General features: G+C 38.8%; 1 protein-coding gene across 3 annotated transcripts in view; it reads right to left on the bottom strand.

The window, feature by feature from the left end:
* The window catches only part of FGF14 (fibroblast growth factor 14), a 602,564-nt gene that overhangs the window by 80,294 nt on the left and 510,022 nt on the right, over positions 1 to 12,248 (bottom strand). The gene's annotated exons all lie outside the window — the stretch shown is intronic.

Consider the following 12,248-nt stretch of genomic DNA (forward strand, 5'->3'; position numbering starts at 1 on the left):
GATGTGACTTGAGGTACTTGAGGCTGCCCTTAACCTTATATTTTCAGAAGCACTGGAGATAGGGGAAAAACCGATTGAAAACACTGGCAGAAGCAGATGATGAAGCCAATGAAGGACATGGCTTTGTTAGTCCCCTCCCCTGTTGACTTAAAAAAGATGTGTCTGTATGTCTGTTAGGCAACTCACCCAAGATGCTAACCCGTTGCAGCTGGAGGAAGAGGGTGACAGAGCCATCGGGGTAGTACTCCCTTATGTAGACTTCTCCTCAGCACTCTTCCAAGAAAAAATAGGTGTCAGCTGGGATGAAAAGGTTCCTGGTACTTTTGTGTGCAAGTCAAGGAAGACATGAGAAACTAAGCAGTGTAGTGCTAATAGGTGGGCAGTGGGTTGTTAGCAAGAGAAGGGATAAGTTCTCTTAGCCATAGACAAGAACAATTTATTCAAATTTTACACAGGTGAATTCAAATCCTGATTATCCTGGCACTACTGTGAAGACTATTAAAAGATTGGCTTCCTGAAATATAACAGGAGGTTTAAAGTTTACAAGTTTTGTTTGACATTTACCTCTTTGACTTTTAGAACTTCTTGCTCTCCCTTCCCTACCTGATGTGGTGAAAGAGAAGATTTGAAAATCCACATAAAAATGAAATAACATAATTGACTAACAAATAACATAATATCAATTTATTCCCTAAAATATAATTACCTGGGTCACCATTTTGATCTAAGCCGTTTATTAAAGCCCTACAGTTACAGAGATCTGAAAAAAATTACAGAGCGTGAACAATAGTACTTTAGTTTGACTGGATCAAAAAAATCAGTTTATCTCAGCATGATTTTTGCATATTTTCATAAGGAAAAATATGCTACTTTTGTACTTCATTAACCTTCTTATACTCTTCATGCATAAGTGTCATTCTATTGTATTGATGTCTCATTATAAAACTCTAGGTTAGAACATAGGGGCAACCAACATGCTATTTATACTATTTTTTATCAGAAAATAAAAGTCATGCATATTCACATATAGAAAGTATATTTGTAAATGATACTTATTCATACAACATAAAGATAACCACTTTTAACAAGGGGTAAAATTTCTCTCTTGTGATGTTGAGCACAATTGTTCCTTTGCTAAGCTTAACTGTCAATTTTGACTAAATGGGCAGGTTTTAAAAACTATGTAAAATCATTTTATCTTCTTTCAAAAGAAACATGTTTAAGGCCACATCTCACCTGCCTCCTCCTCTCATCTTTAAAGAATTTTGTAAGAGGATGAACGGAGCATTCTTGTTAGATTTTTCTGAGAACTGAAATAAATGGCTATTTCCTGGGCGCCTGGGTGGCTCAGTTGGTTAAGCGACCGCCTTCGGCTCAGGTCATGATCCTGGAGTCCCCCATCGGGCTCCCTGCTCGGCAGGGAGCCTGCTTCTCCCTCTGACCCTCCCCCCTCTCATGCTCTCTCTCTCTCTCTCTCTCATTCTCACTCTCTCAAAATAAATAAATAAATCTTTTAAAAAAATGGCTATTTCCAAAAATGTACATGAGTTAACCTATGGTTGTAATCTCCTCTCAGGATCACAGGGCCTGGATTCTGTGAGCATCTGGGATAGTGGCAACGTTCAGGCCACATTCACTTCATGTTCAGGTCATGTTCACTTCCTGTAACAATCTAGTTTCACTATCCCCACCAGCCCATATTTGCAGTTCTTTCCTTCAATAAATGGATGTGATGTTTTTCTTCCAATTAATTAACAAAAGAATCTTTTGAAGTGCCTGAAACATAAAGAAAGCAAAAACACTAAATAAACCTTAAATACAAAATGTTCTCTAAAATGTAAATCATGGCTACTTATTTGGGATTCCTCTAAACATAAAAAGACAAATGACATGTTATTCAGAAGAGTAAGTCACAGTCAAGCTGCGTTCACGCCTTCTGTCCATTGTATCTTTGAGTACACAATTTCATCATTACAAATGCTAATACTTGGTTTGGCAGTATCTCCTTTGAAGAGGCACTGAAATTAATATTTTATTTTTCATTTAAATTCATTTTTTCCCTTTTGCTGGCAAGGAATTGGAGAAATAAGAGGCTCAGCTCAGCCTCTGAAGTTCTGGGTAAGGGTGTTCTACGAAGTTACACTGCCTGCCTCTCTTCCTGTAAACTTAATCAACATCCTGGATACTATCAGGATCCAGCAGTTGTATAAGCATGAGTTTATACAAAGTAGAGAAAATGAGTAAAATTTGCCTGGCAAATGTGATAGTCTGAGAAACACCTTTATACTCTGATCTCATAGAGGACTGGCAGCTATGGTTTTGGTGATCAAAGCAACAAGAGAGAGAACCAGAGACTGTAAAAATATTAGTCACCATGCACAAGTGTACAGAATGTAGATGATTTAAACGAATTGTAGGTCATCTTCATCATTGTTCATTCACTTGTTCAATCATTCACCCAGGCAAGATGCCTTTATTGAGCACTTATTGTACATTAGTTACTGTATGCAAGGCTTTTGGAAAGTCAAGGTTACCAAGACATGAGCCATGACTTGAAGATGTTGTTGTTGTTGTTGTTGTTTTAAAGATTTTATTTATTTATTTGACAGAGAGAGACACAGCGAGAGAGGGAACACAATCAGGGGGAGTGGGAGAGGGAGAAGCAGGCTTCCCGCAGAGCAGGGAGCCCGATACGGGGCTCGATCCCAGGACCCTGGGATCATGACCTGAGCCGAAGGCAGACGCTTAATGACTGAGCCACCCAGGTGCCCCAAAGATGCTCTTGTTTTTAGCTCCAAGCAAAAGCCTTTTGTCTTGGGGAATGTACCCCCTGACATATGAAACCCTCAAAAGCTCAATGAAGCCTGAATCCACTAAGAATACTGTCAGTCTGTCAGGAGTGGAAGATTAGTTTTTGCTTCTTTTGCTATTTTTTAAAAAACTTCTTTAGATGGAAATATTCCTGGACCAAACCCAAAGTCAGTAATTGTGATAAAGAAATCATTCCCAACCAAACTATTCATTTCTCCATCAGCTTTGGCTCTTCCAAAGGACTTGAGTTTGGATGCCTGTCAAGGCAGATCCTCCCTCTGCTTCACAGGATATTTTGGATAATACACCACATCCTAGCTTCTGTTAATCCTCCAGCTTTCTTATAATGGTGAAAGGTCATTGAAAAAAACATGTGTGTGTGACTGTCAACCCAAGCAAAAAGGAAACCAATGTGGAGTCTCTGCCACAACCATAACATTAATTTAAAATACTCTTGGCTTTCTTGGAGTATTACAACTATACTCTTAAGCGTTTGGTTTGGAGAGTTTTACCAATATTATTAATAGATGTCCTAGGCAGAATTGCAATCCACCAATAACATTTCCCAATAAATTATATTTCTAACCATTCCAGAACAGTTTATAAGCTTTCAGAGAATAACACAACTTAATCAGTTTAAGATTAACAAAGGTCTATTTTATCGGAGGAAGCACAGCATGAACCTTTAAAATATAATGATCCCTATGTAGAGTTAAGCCTACCAGATTTGTTTTCATTTCATAGGATTTCCAGTCTACCTATCTTTCCCAGCTTTGGCTTGGCTAGGCATTACCCATCTGTTACTCCAAAAAATAACTTCCTTATTCATTTCTTCAGCTCCCTTCCTGTGATGTTTACCACTAAATCATCTTGAGAGGTTATCAATTTAAAAAAATATGATATAGCCATTTGTTGCACACTTACCTTATGCCAAATGTTTTGTACCCATTTATTCCTCATAATAAGCCTATGAGGTTGAAAATATTTATCCCAAATTGAGAGGAGAGAAAACCAAAGTTCAGAGAGCTAAAGAAAACCATCCAGTACCACAGAGCCCTTACATTAATTGAGGTCTTAATCGGAGACAAATTAACTTATTTAGAGAAGAGCAACCAGAAAAGGGTGGGGAGAAATAATGGAGAGAGAAACAGCAGAGATCTCCTTTTTAGGCAGTTATTTTTCTTACAAAAAATAAAATAGGTTTAATTGAAAAACGCAGAAGGTGTCATGGATTAGCCCAGAAGTCTGTTATATAAGCCACATGCAGCAATGGGAAGGGGCTCACCTCAAAACTGGGTCCAAAGAGTCAAGGTGAGGAGAAAAATCTGTGTCTTTGTATAGAAATAACTATCTTCCTATCATTGTATTCTACCTATCAATAACTTGAAAGTTAACCTATATTGCAGGTATATAGGAAGAAACTATCATAGTATAATTCTGGTACTCAAAATAAGAAAGTGAAATTGAATCTTTCACGTAATAACTGTACCACCCATTATAGGCTGAATTTTAATTCTGGCTGGTATCTGTATCTTTTCTAGTACTGTCCCCCATTCATTCCCCCAAACCATCATAAAACAGATTTTTAAAATTTTCATTAAGATACATGGGAGATGGGACGCCTGGGTGGCTCAGTCGTTAAGCATCTGCCTTCGGCTCAGGTCATGATCCCAGGGTCCTGGGATGGAGTCCCACATCAGGCTCCTTGCTCAGTGAGGAGCCTGCTTCTCTCTCTTCCTCTGCTGCTCCCCCTGCTTGTGCTCTCTCTCTCTCTCTCTCTCTGACAAATAAATAAATAAAAGTCTTAAAAAAAAAGATACATGGGAGATCAACCACGGGTCTTATGGAGGGAGAAAACATGACTTTACATCTTCTATTTGGGGACTTGAAAGCCTCGCGTTGGTAACATTGCCCTCTCCCTCTGATGTGGAGGCCCTTCGTGATGTGAGTGACTGCCGGTGATGCTGGGCAAGGCATAGGCTGTATAATTAGAAAAAAGGAGAATACTCAAGCCTCAAGTGTACACTCATCATTTTTGTCATCTAAGATCCACAAGCTTTGGGCAAATCAGCTTTTCCTAGCTATTTCTTGGCTGACAGCAGGTGATAAGATTTCAGGTGAGAACTAATTACCCTGATATAAAGCTACCAAGGGACTTGCCAATGAGAGATGCTCATCGGCTCCAAAGGCTATAAATGTCAGAGAAACAGCTGCAGCAATATATCAGGGAATGGCTGTTTCTGATGCTTGACAAAACACATTATATCAATAAAAGATGTGTGTTCTGTAATGAGATTGTATAAGAAAAAAACCAGCACCACTTCTTAGCAAATCAACTATTTGAAACAAGATTTCTTTATGTCTAGTACCACTGGTGAATAGGTGAGTCCTATATAATATTAATATCTTTGCTATTAGAAATGAGGGAAAATAGATTAAAATTTAAACAGCATTGGTTCATAATAAAGTTAAGATTACAAAACAAACCCAAATTCACATATCCAAGGGGAAGGTTGAGACTTAAGGTTTAGTTGGGGCTTCTGAGTTGGACTATCAGAACCAAGTCATAGTTAACAGGTTAAAGCTGAATTTTGAAGAAAATGAACTGTATCTCCCATATCAAAAGCTTATCAAAATACAGTCATGTCATTTTGTTTCCCCACATAAGTGGAGAAAGAATTTATGGCAATGCAAGAATGATTGTGGAAAGGAGTACTGGAAACGCTTTGCAGGCCATGCTTTCACCCCCTTTCTTCTGTTCTATTGACGTATAACCTACATATACTAAAGCATTCAAATATGAAGTTTGCCTCTACAGCTACTTTATACCCGTAACAAACACAACACATACACACATACGCACATATACAGGGATGTCAGATCAAGATATAAAGCATTTTTAGCACCTCAACTTGTGCCTCTTCCTAACCAATAATCTTTCCCCAAAGGTAACCACTGTGCTGACCTCATCAAAGACTAGATTTTCCTGTTTTTGAATTTTATATATTATTTCCTATTATTCATACTCATATTATTTCATATATTGAATCATTCAGCATAGACCCTTGAGTGTCTAGCTTCTTTTGCTCCTTATTATGTCTGTGAGGTCCATCCATACCTATCCTAGTGTGTTGAGTTTCATTGCTGTGTGGTATTCTATAATATAAATATATTGGGCTTTATCCATTCTACTATTGATGGATATTTAGGTTGTTCCAGTTTGGGGTTATTATTAATAACGCTACTGACATTGCCATACATACCTCTTTAGCAGAAATAAACATTCATTTCTCTTGCTACATACCCAGAAGTGTCGCCGCTATTCTTGAAGATATATGTATATTTATTTAACATTAGTAGATCTTCTGAAAAAATGTCCCTAAATGGTGCACCAATTGGCATCCCAGAAGCAATATATGAAAGTTTGTTTTCTTTTGTTCTACATCATTGCCAACTCAAGGTATTCTCAATTACTTTAATTTTATTCATCCTGGTCAGAGCCTAGGGGCACCACTTTGTCATTTTAATTTACATTGTTCTGGGGAGTAATGATGCTGAGAGTCTTTTCATAAACATTCTGGCTATTTAGATACCCTCTTTCATAAAATGCTATTCACTTCATTTGCCTATTGTTAAGTTAAAGATGCCATCTTTTATTTTTTTATTTTTTAAAATATTTTATTTATTTATTTGTCAGAGAGAGAGCGCGCGCCGCACACAAGCCGGGGGCCGGGGGGGGGGGGGGTAGTGGCAGGCAGAGGGAGAAGGAGGCTCCCCACTGAGCAAGGAGCCTGATGTGGGACTTGATCCCAGGACCCTGGGATCACGACCTGAGCCGAAGGCAGATGCTTAACTGACTGAGCCACCCAGGCGTCCCAGATGTCATCTTTTAAAAATAGGTTTTGTATAGTACTAGAAAATGTCCTTCTTTACATTTAAAATGCACATGGCTTGACGTTGGTGACAAAACAGTCACCAAAGGTAATACAAACAAGAAAAATTCAACTCCTAATTAATTAAGAATAACAAAATGTTATATCAACCTCTTACTATTTCTGTAATTTGGCATTCCAAATTAAATGTGTTTTTATATTTTAAAATATATTGTGTAATTCTTAGTCACAGCCATCTAAGACCTGTTTTCTATAAACTCTCTTACAAGTACTTTCTACACTTTTTTCATCTCCAGAAAGAGTAAGTCTCTTCACAAGATACTCTCTGAAAAATATCTGTGAAATTATGAAATTCACTATTCCAATTATGTTTGTGTCATTTATTTATAAAGAAAGCTTGGACAATGAAAACGGTGTACTTTAACCTGGGCTGTTTTATAATCCCAATTGCCTATCAGTTTAAGACCATTTGTGGTCACTGTAATTACAAAATATAAAAATAATCACTGCTCACTTACTTGTGGTAAAATGAAGGTACAATGTTTTACTTTAGTTTCATTAACTGAATCAAGCCAATATAGATCTTTACTACTATAAGCACCTTCAACTGCTTAGAGACATGAACTTGAATCATTATAGGTAAACTTAAGTAAATTAGCTGCTAATTTGGGTAATTACTAATATAAACCATGTGGTACTGTGGCAGCTGATTCTAGGAATGTCAAGATAGGCATTTTAGTGTCATGTCTGAATTACTATGAAATCGACTCCTTTATTTTTCTATCCTAAGTATAACTCATTCAAATAAATTATTTATATGTTACAGATACAAAACATACACACATATATTAACATGCACATATGTATCTCATATGTCTATATTATTCTGAATATTTTTTAAAAGAATCAAATCCATGATGAGATGATTTACAACTGTTTTAATACAGGAGTTGCATCCTTACTATATGTCCATTTGCAGACCTCAAAGTGTCCAAAATGACAGCAGCGTTGCTTCTACATGGCTAATTCAAGCACAGTATGGTAAATCACTTCCATGAGACTGACCTGGAAGCTGTTCACTGAGAACTGAAGATCCTCATGAGATCCTCAGAGCCATTTACAATGAACATCTTCAGCCCTGCTGTTTCTGTCACTACACCCTCATTAATTGTTGAACGTTTCTAGAGCTAATACAAAGACTTTATAAATCAAACAGACTTTTTTGGGGGCAGCAAGGATTTGAGAGAAAGCATTCCTCATAATAACTGCTTCTGAGGTCACCTGGTAATCAGTGTTATCGTGAAGTTTCCAAATCGAGGACTGAAAGGATGTCCAATATCTTGAGTATTCAGCACGGCACACTGAGTTCCACATGGCCAACACTGATTTTTAGATTGGATCCATAATAACCATACTATCCCAAATGGATGGGTTTAATCCATGGATTAATTCAATTCCTTACATGCTCTAATTTTATTCCAATTACGCTTGCTGGGTTGAGATAAAAATATCTCTGGCTTTAAAAAAGGAGGAACACATTTTAAAGAAATCGCTACTGATTCGCTTTTGTTGCATTTATTTTTATATTCAAGCTCAGAAAGGGAAGGCAGCATGGGACCCCACCCTGGTTCTCTCACACCCTTCCTGTCCTTGCGTTAGAAACGCATTACCAGTGTCACACGGGGCAACAGAAACTCCTGATGACAAACTAAGTCAAGGTGAAGGAAACGCAATTGTGGTCTCTGACCACTGGGGTCTACAAATGCTGTGTTCCTGTTGCATCCAACCTTTGCTCTTTGTCCCTGGGCTGAGATACAGATCTAATTGCATGTGAGATTTGACAGCCAGGACAAAAAGCAGAATTAAGAAAGAACATTATTCCCATACAAAGTCTTTACAGAAAGTGCAAATCAAGTAAGTCACAGAAAGAAGTGGCCAGTTTGAAGCCAGCCTGGTTTTTGTACATCCCTCCGGCGGAAGCACCTTTAAGACGCAGGTGAGATATGAAAGAGCAGGGAGCCATCAGCTTTGACTGAATCTGTGTGAAATCAGTTGTACACAACACCATAAGGTATTATCACAGGATTCTCCTTGTTTAATTTATAATGAAATGTTGGCCACAATAAAAGAGAGAATAAAAATTATATAATTACAGATAATGAAAGCCTGAAAACAGGGCTTTATAGTGGCTTAAAAGGTAGTGAATTATATTTCTCTGATCAATTTGGAGTACATTAACCAGTCAGCATTGCCAAACACTCATCAAACTGTTCCATACTCCAATTGTTCTGGAAGCATTAGGAACAAATGAGGGTCTGTCTTATTTAAACCCATTTCCAGCATCATAAAAAAAAGATCCATGGTTCATTATGGGAACTGATGATACAGGGCTGAAGCAAACACCAGGACTGCTTTTGATTGGAAGAATTTCATAAATAACTCTCTTGGCTGAACGACCCCATCACTAACCCACAGTGGATGCATCCTCTAGAGGATAAGATTTCAAAAGCTATTAACATCCAGTTAACTTCTACTATGAGGCAAGCTTTTTAGCCCATTATCCTATTTAATTCTCATAATAAATATATGAGGTGGGATCTTTATTTCCAGTTTGCCTTTAAATGAGGCTTTACTGGTTAAATGATATGTCCATGATCTTTTGCTAGTAAGTATTACGAATTAGAATTAAACTGGCCTACAGACTTCAAAACCTTTGAAGGGTTTTGTCTTTTGGGCGCCTGGGTGGCTCAGTTGGTTAAGTGACTGCCTTCGGCTCAGGTCATGATCCTGGAGTCCCAGGATCGAGTCCCACATTGGGATCCCTGCTCGGCGGGGAGTCTGCTTCTCCCTCTGACCCTCTTCCCTCTCATGCTCTCTCTCTAATAAATAATATCTTTAAAAAAAACAAAAAAAAACACCTTTGTCTTTTTCACTGTAGCACAAAGCACTGGGTGAAGAGAACAGTGGCCCTGTGACCACCTCTTAGCTCTGGGGGATCTTAGACAAGCCACTGAATCTCCCTGAGCATCAGTTCTCTCCCACATAGTCTATAAAACAAGGACCATTCCTGCCTATGGCATAGAGTCATGGTGCCCAAAATAAAATATTGGCTGTAGTTGAAACCTGAGAAAGCAAAAATTAGCTCTATATAAATACAGTCTCACCATTTAATTTTTCCTCCACATCATTATAATAATTTTGGAAGAGGCTTTTGTAGGTATCTAGGGAGTAGGAAGGAGGGAGCAGTAAGAGCGAAACCACCATGATGAATGACAGAAGGGGAAGAGGCGCAGAGATTTTATGTCAGCAGCACCAACTAGAGGTAGATGCCCCATCATATGCCAGGTTCCCTGGGAGGCGAAGATCCCCGGTGGGACTCAATTCTTCCTGGTTCACAGCTCCCCAGACCCTTGGAATTTCCTAAGTGTTGAGAGTGACAAAGTGTCTTTTGTTATATTAATAAAGGTGACTGTCAGGCGCCACCTACGATTGGGGGCTGGTTTCCAGAAGACCCAACTGAACTAGTAGAGGGTTGGAACTTTCAGTCCTACCTTCTCCCAACCCCCAATCCAGGGAGGAGAGAGGGGCTGGAAGTTGGATCAGCTAATGATTTAGTCAGTCATGGCTGTTTAAAGAAGCTTCCAGAAAAATCCAAAAAGACTGGGTTCAGAGAGCTTACGGGTTGGTGAATGCATGGAGGTGCTGGGAGAGTGGCGGCCTGGAGAGGTCCCAGAATCCTGGGCCCTTTCCTCATCCTTCGTCCTATGTAACTCTTCATCTCGTGGTTGATTTGGATCCTTTATCATATCCTTTAATAAACTGGCAGGTGTTTCCCTGAGTTCTATGTGCCACTCTAGCGAATCAAAAGAACCTAAGGAGGAGGTTGTTGGAATCTATAGCCAGTGAGTCAGATGCACAGCTAACAAGCTGGGGGCATGGGTCTGGGGGGTCAAGTGGGGGTTAGAGCAGCAGTCTTGAAGGATTGGGCCCTTAACCTGTGGGATCTGATGCTACCTCCGGGTGGATAGTGTCAGAATTGCTTGGTCTTGTGTGGGGGGAACCCTCCCCCCGTACCACCACCACCCTGGAATTGGGTCCAGGAACCCTATAAGAGTTGGTTCAATAGAGAGCCACAAGAGTTCCCGAGGGAGGGTCGTAGGAGTAGTGGGATGAGTTTATATCACAAAAATTAAGATGAGGAAAGACTGTGGAGTTCTCCATAAAAAGGTTTGGAATCTACATGCTTATAAAGAAGTTCTCAACATTGCTGTTCTCCTAAGGTTTTCTCACAAATTCTGGTCAATTCTATATAAGTAAATGAATTATTACTTTGCCTGATCAAATTGACACCATTGCCAGAAAGGAACCAGAAAAGCAGTGGTTCACTGTCCTGGAAGTAGAGGTCTAGCCTAGAAATCTGGGTTCACTGTCTTAGGAGCAGGGGTCTAGCCTGGTAACTTAGATTCACCTTCCTGGGAGTAGGGATCTAGCCTCAAAAACTGAGTTCACTGTCCTGAGAGTACAGGTCTAGCCTGGAACCTGGGTTCATTGTCCTGGCAGTAGGGGTCTAGCATGGTAACAACAAAGGTTGTTTTTCAATCCTTGCTATCACTGAGGATGGCTTTGTCAGGCCAGTTGGGGAGGAGGTAGGAATCTTACACATAAGGACACAAACCCTTTTGCATCTTTCCAACTAGGAATGGCATTAAAAGCTTATTTGCTTTTAAAGTATAAAAGCAACCATGATTCTCAACTATTTTTATACAAGAGTACTTTTCAGAATAGCAAGCTTTTGTGTGATAAGTGCCTGTAAAAGACAGATATTGAGCAAGTCACTGCTCTTTTATATATATTTTTCCTTTTAACTTGTAATGGAAATAAAGCAGGATTCCCACTTAAGAAACATTTTTAACTGTATTGACCGAATAGTTACTATGGGCATAAACTTCCCAATGGTTGGAGGATACAGAGATGAGGAAGTAGAGTTCTTATTCTCCTGAAAAAAAAAAATCATCTGTAAGTTTAGTTAATTTGTAACTAGAAGACTGGATGACAATCTCTGGCAAGTTGTTCAAGGACATGAAATACTTGCATTTTTAAAAGGACTATATAGAAATTATATCTATACAGAGAGATATATCTCAATAGAGAAAACCATAGACTGCTTTATGTTGGTTAGTCCACGCACAGTTTAAATCTGTAAGTAATTCACCATCACTACTGGTTTAATTACAATTCAGCATCTTGCCAATTGCCATTAAAATTCAAAGCCTGTTGTGTCTGTTGTTTAATTGTAGACTTCGGCTAACTAAACTTAATGTTGAATGCGGAAGTTAGCAAACCTCCTAAGCTGATAAATGCACTTCGTTATATCCTGACATAAATACAAGAAATGTAATGGAAAGGTCTACCCAAACAAGATCATAGTTCTAATTCATACATAGTGCTATTCAAAAGAGAACACCATAGCTACTTTATTTCCTAAACCAATAATGTATTCCCCTAGTGATCAAACAATTGCCTCCAAGTGAGAGAATGACACAG

The sequence above is a fragment of the Eumetopias jubatus genome, unplaced genomic scaffold (assembly GCF_037043125.1).
Source record: "Eumetopias jubatus isolate StellerSeaLion01/CBP00866 unplaced genomic scaffold, mEumJub1_p1.0 scaffold_3, whole genome shotgun sequence".
Lineage (NCBI taxonomy): Eukaryota > Metazoa > Chordata > Mammalia > Carnivora > Otariidae > Eumetopias > Eumetopias jubatus.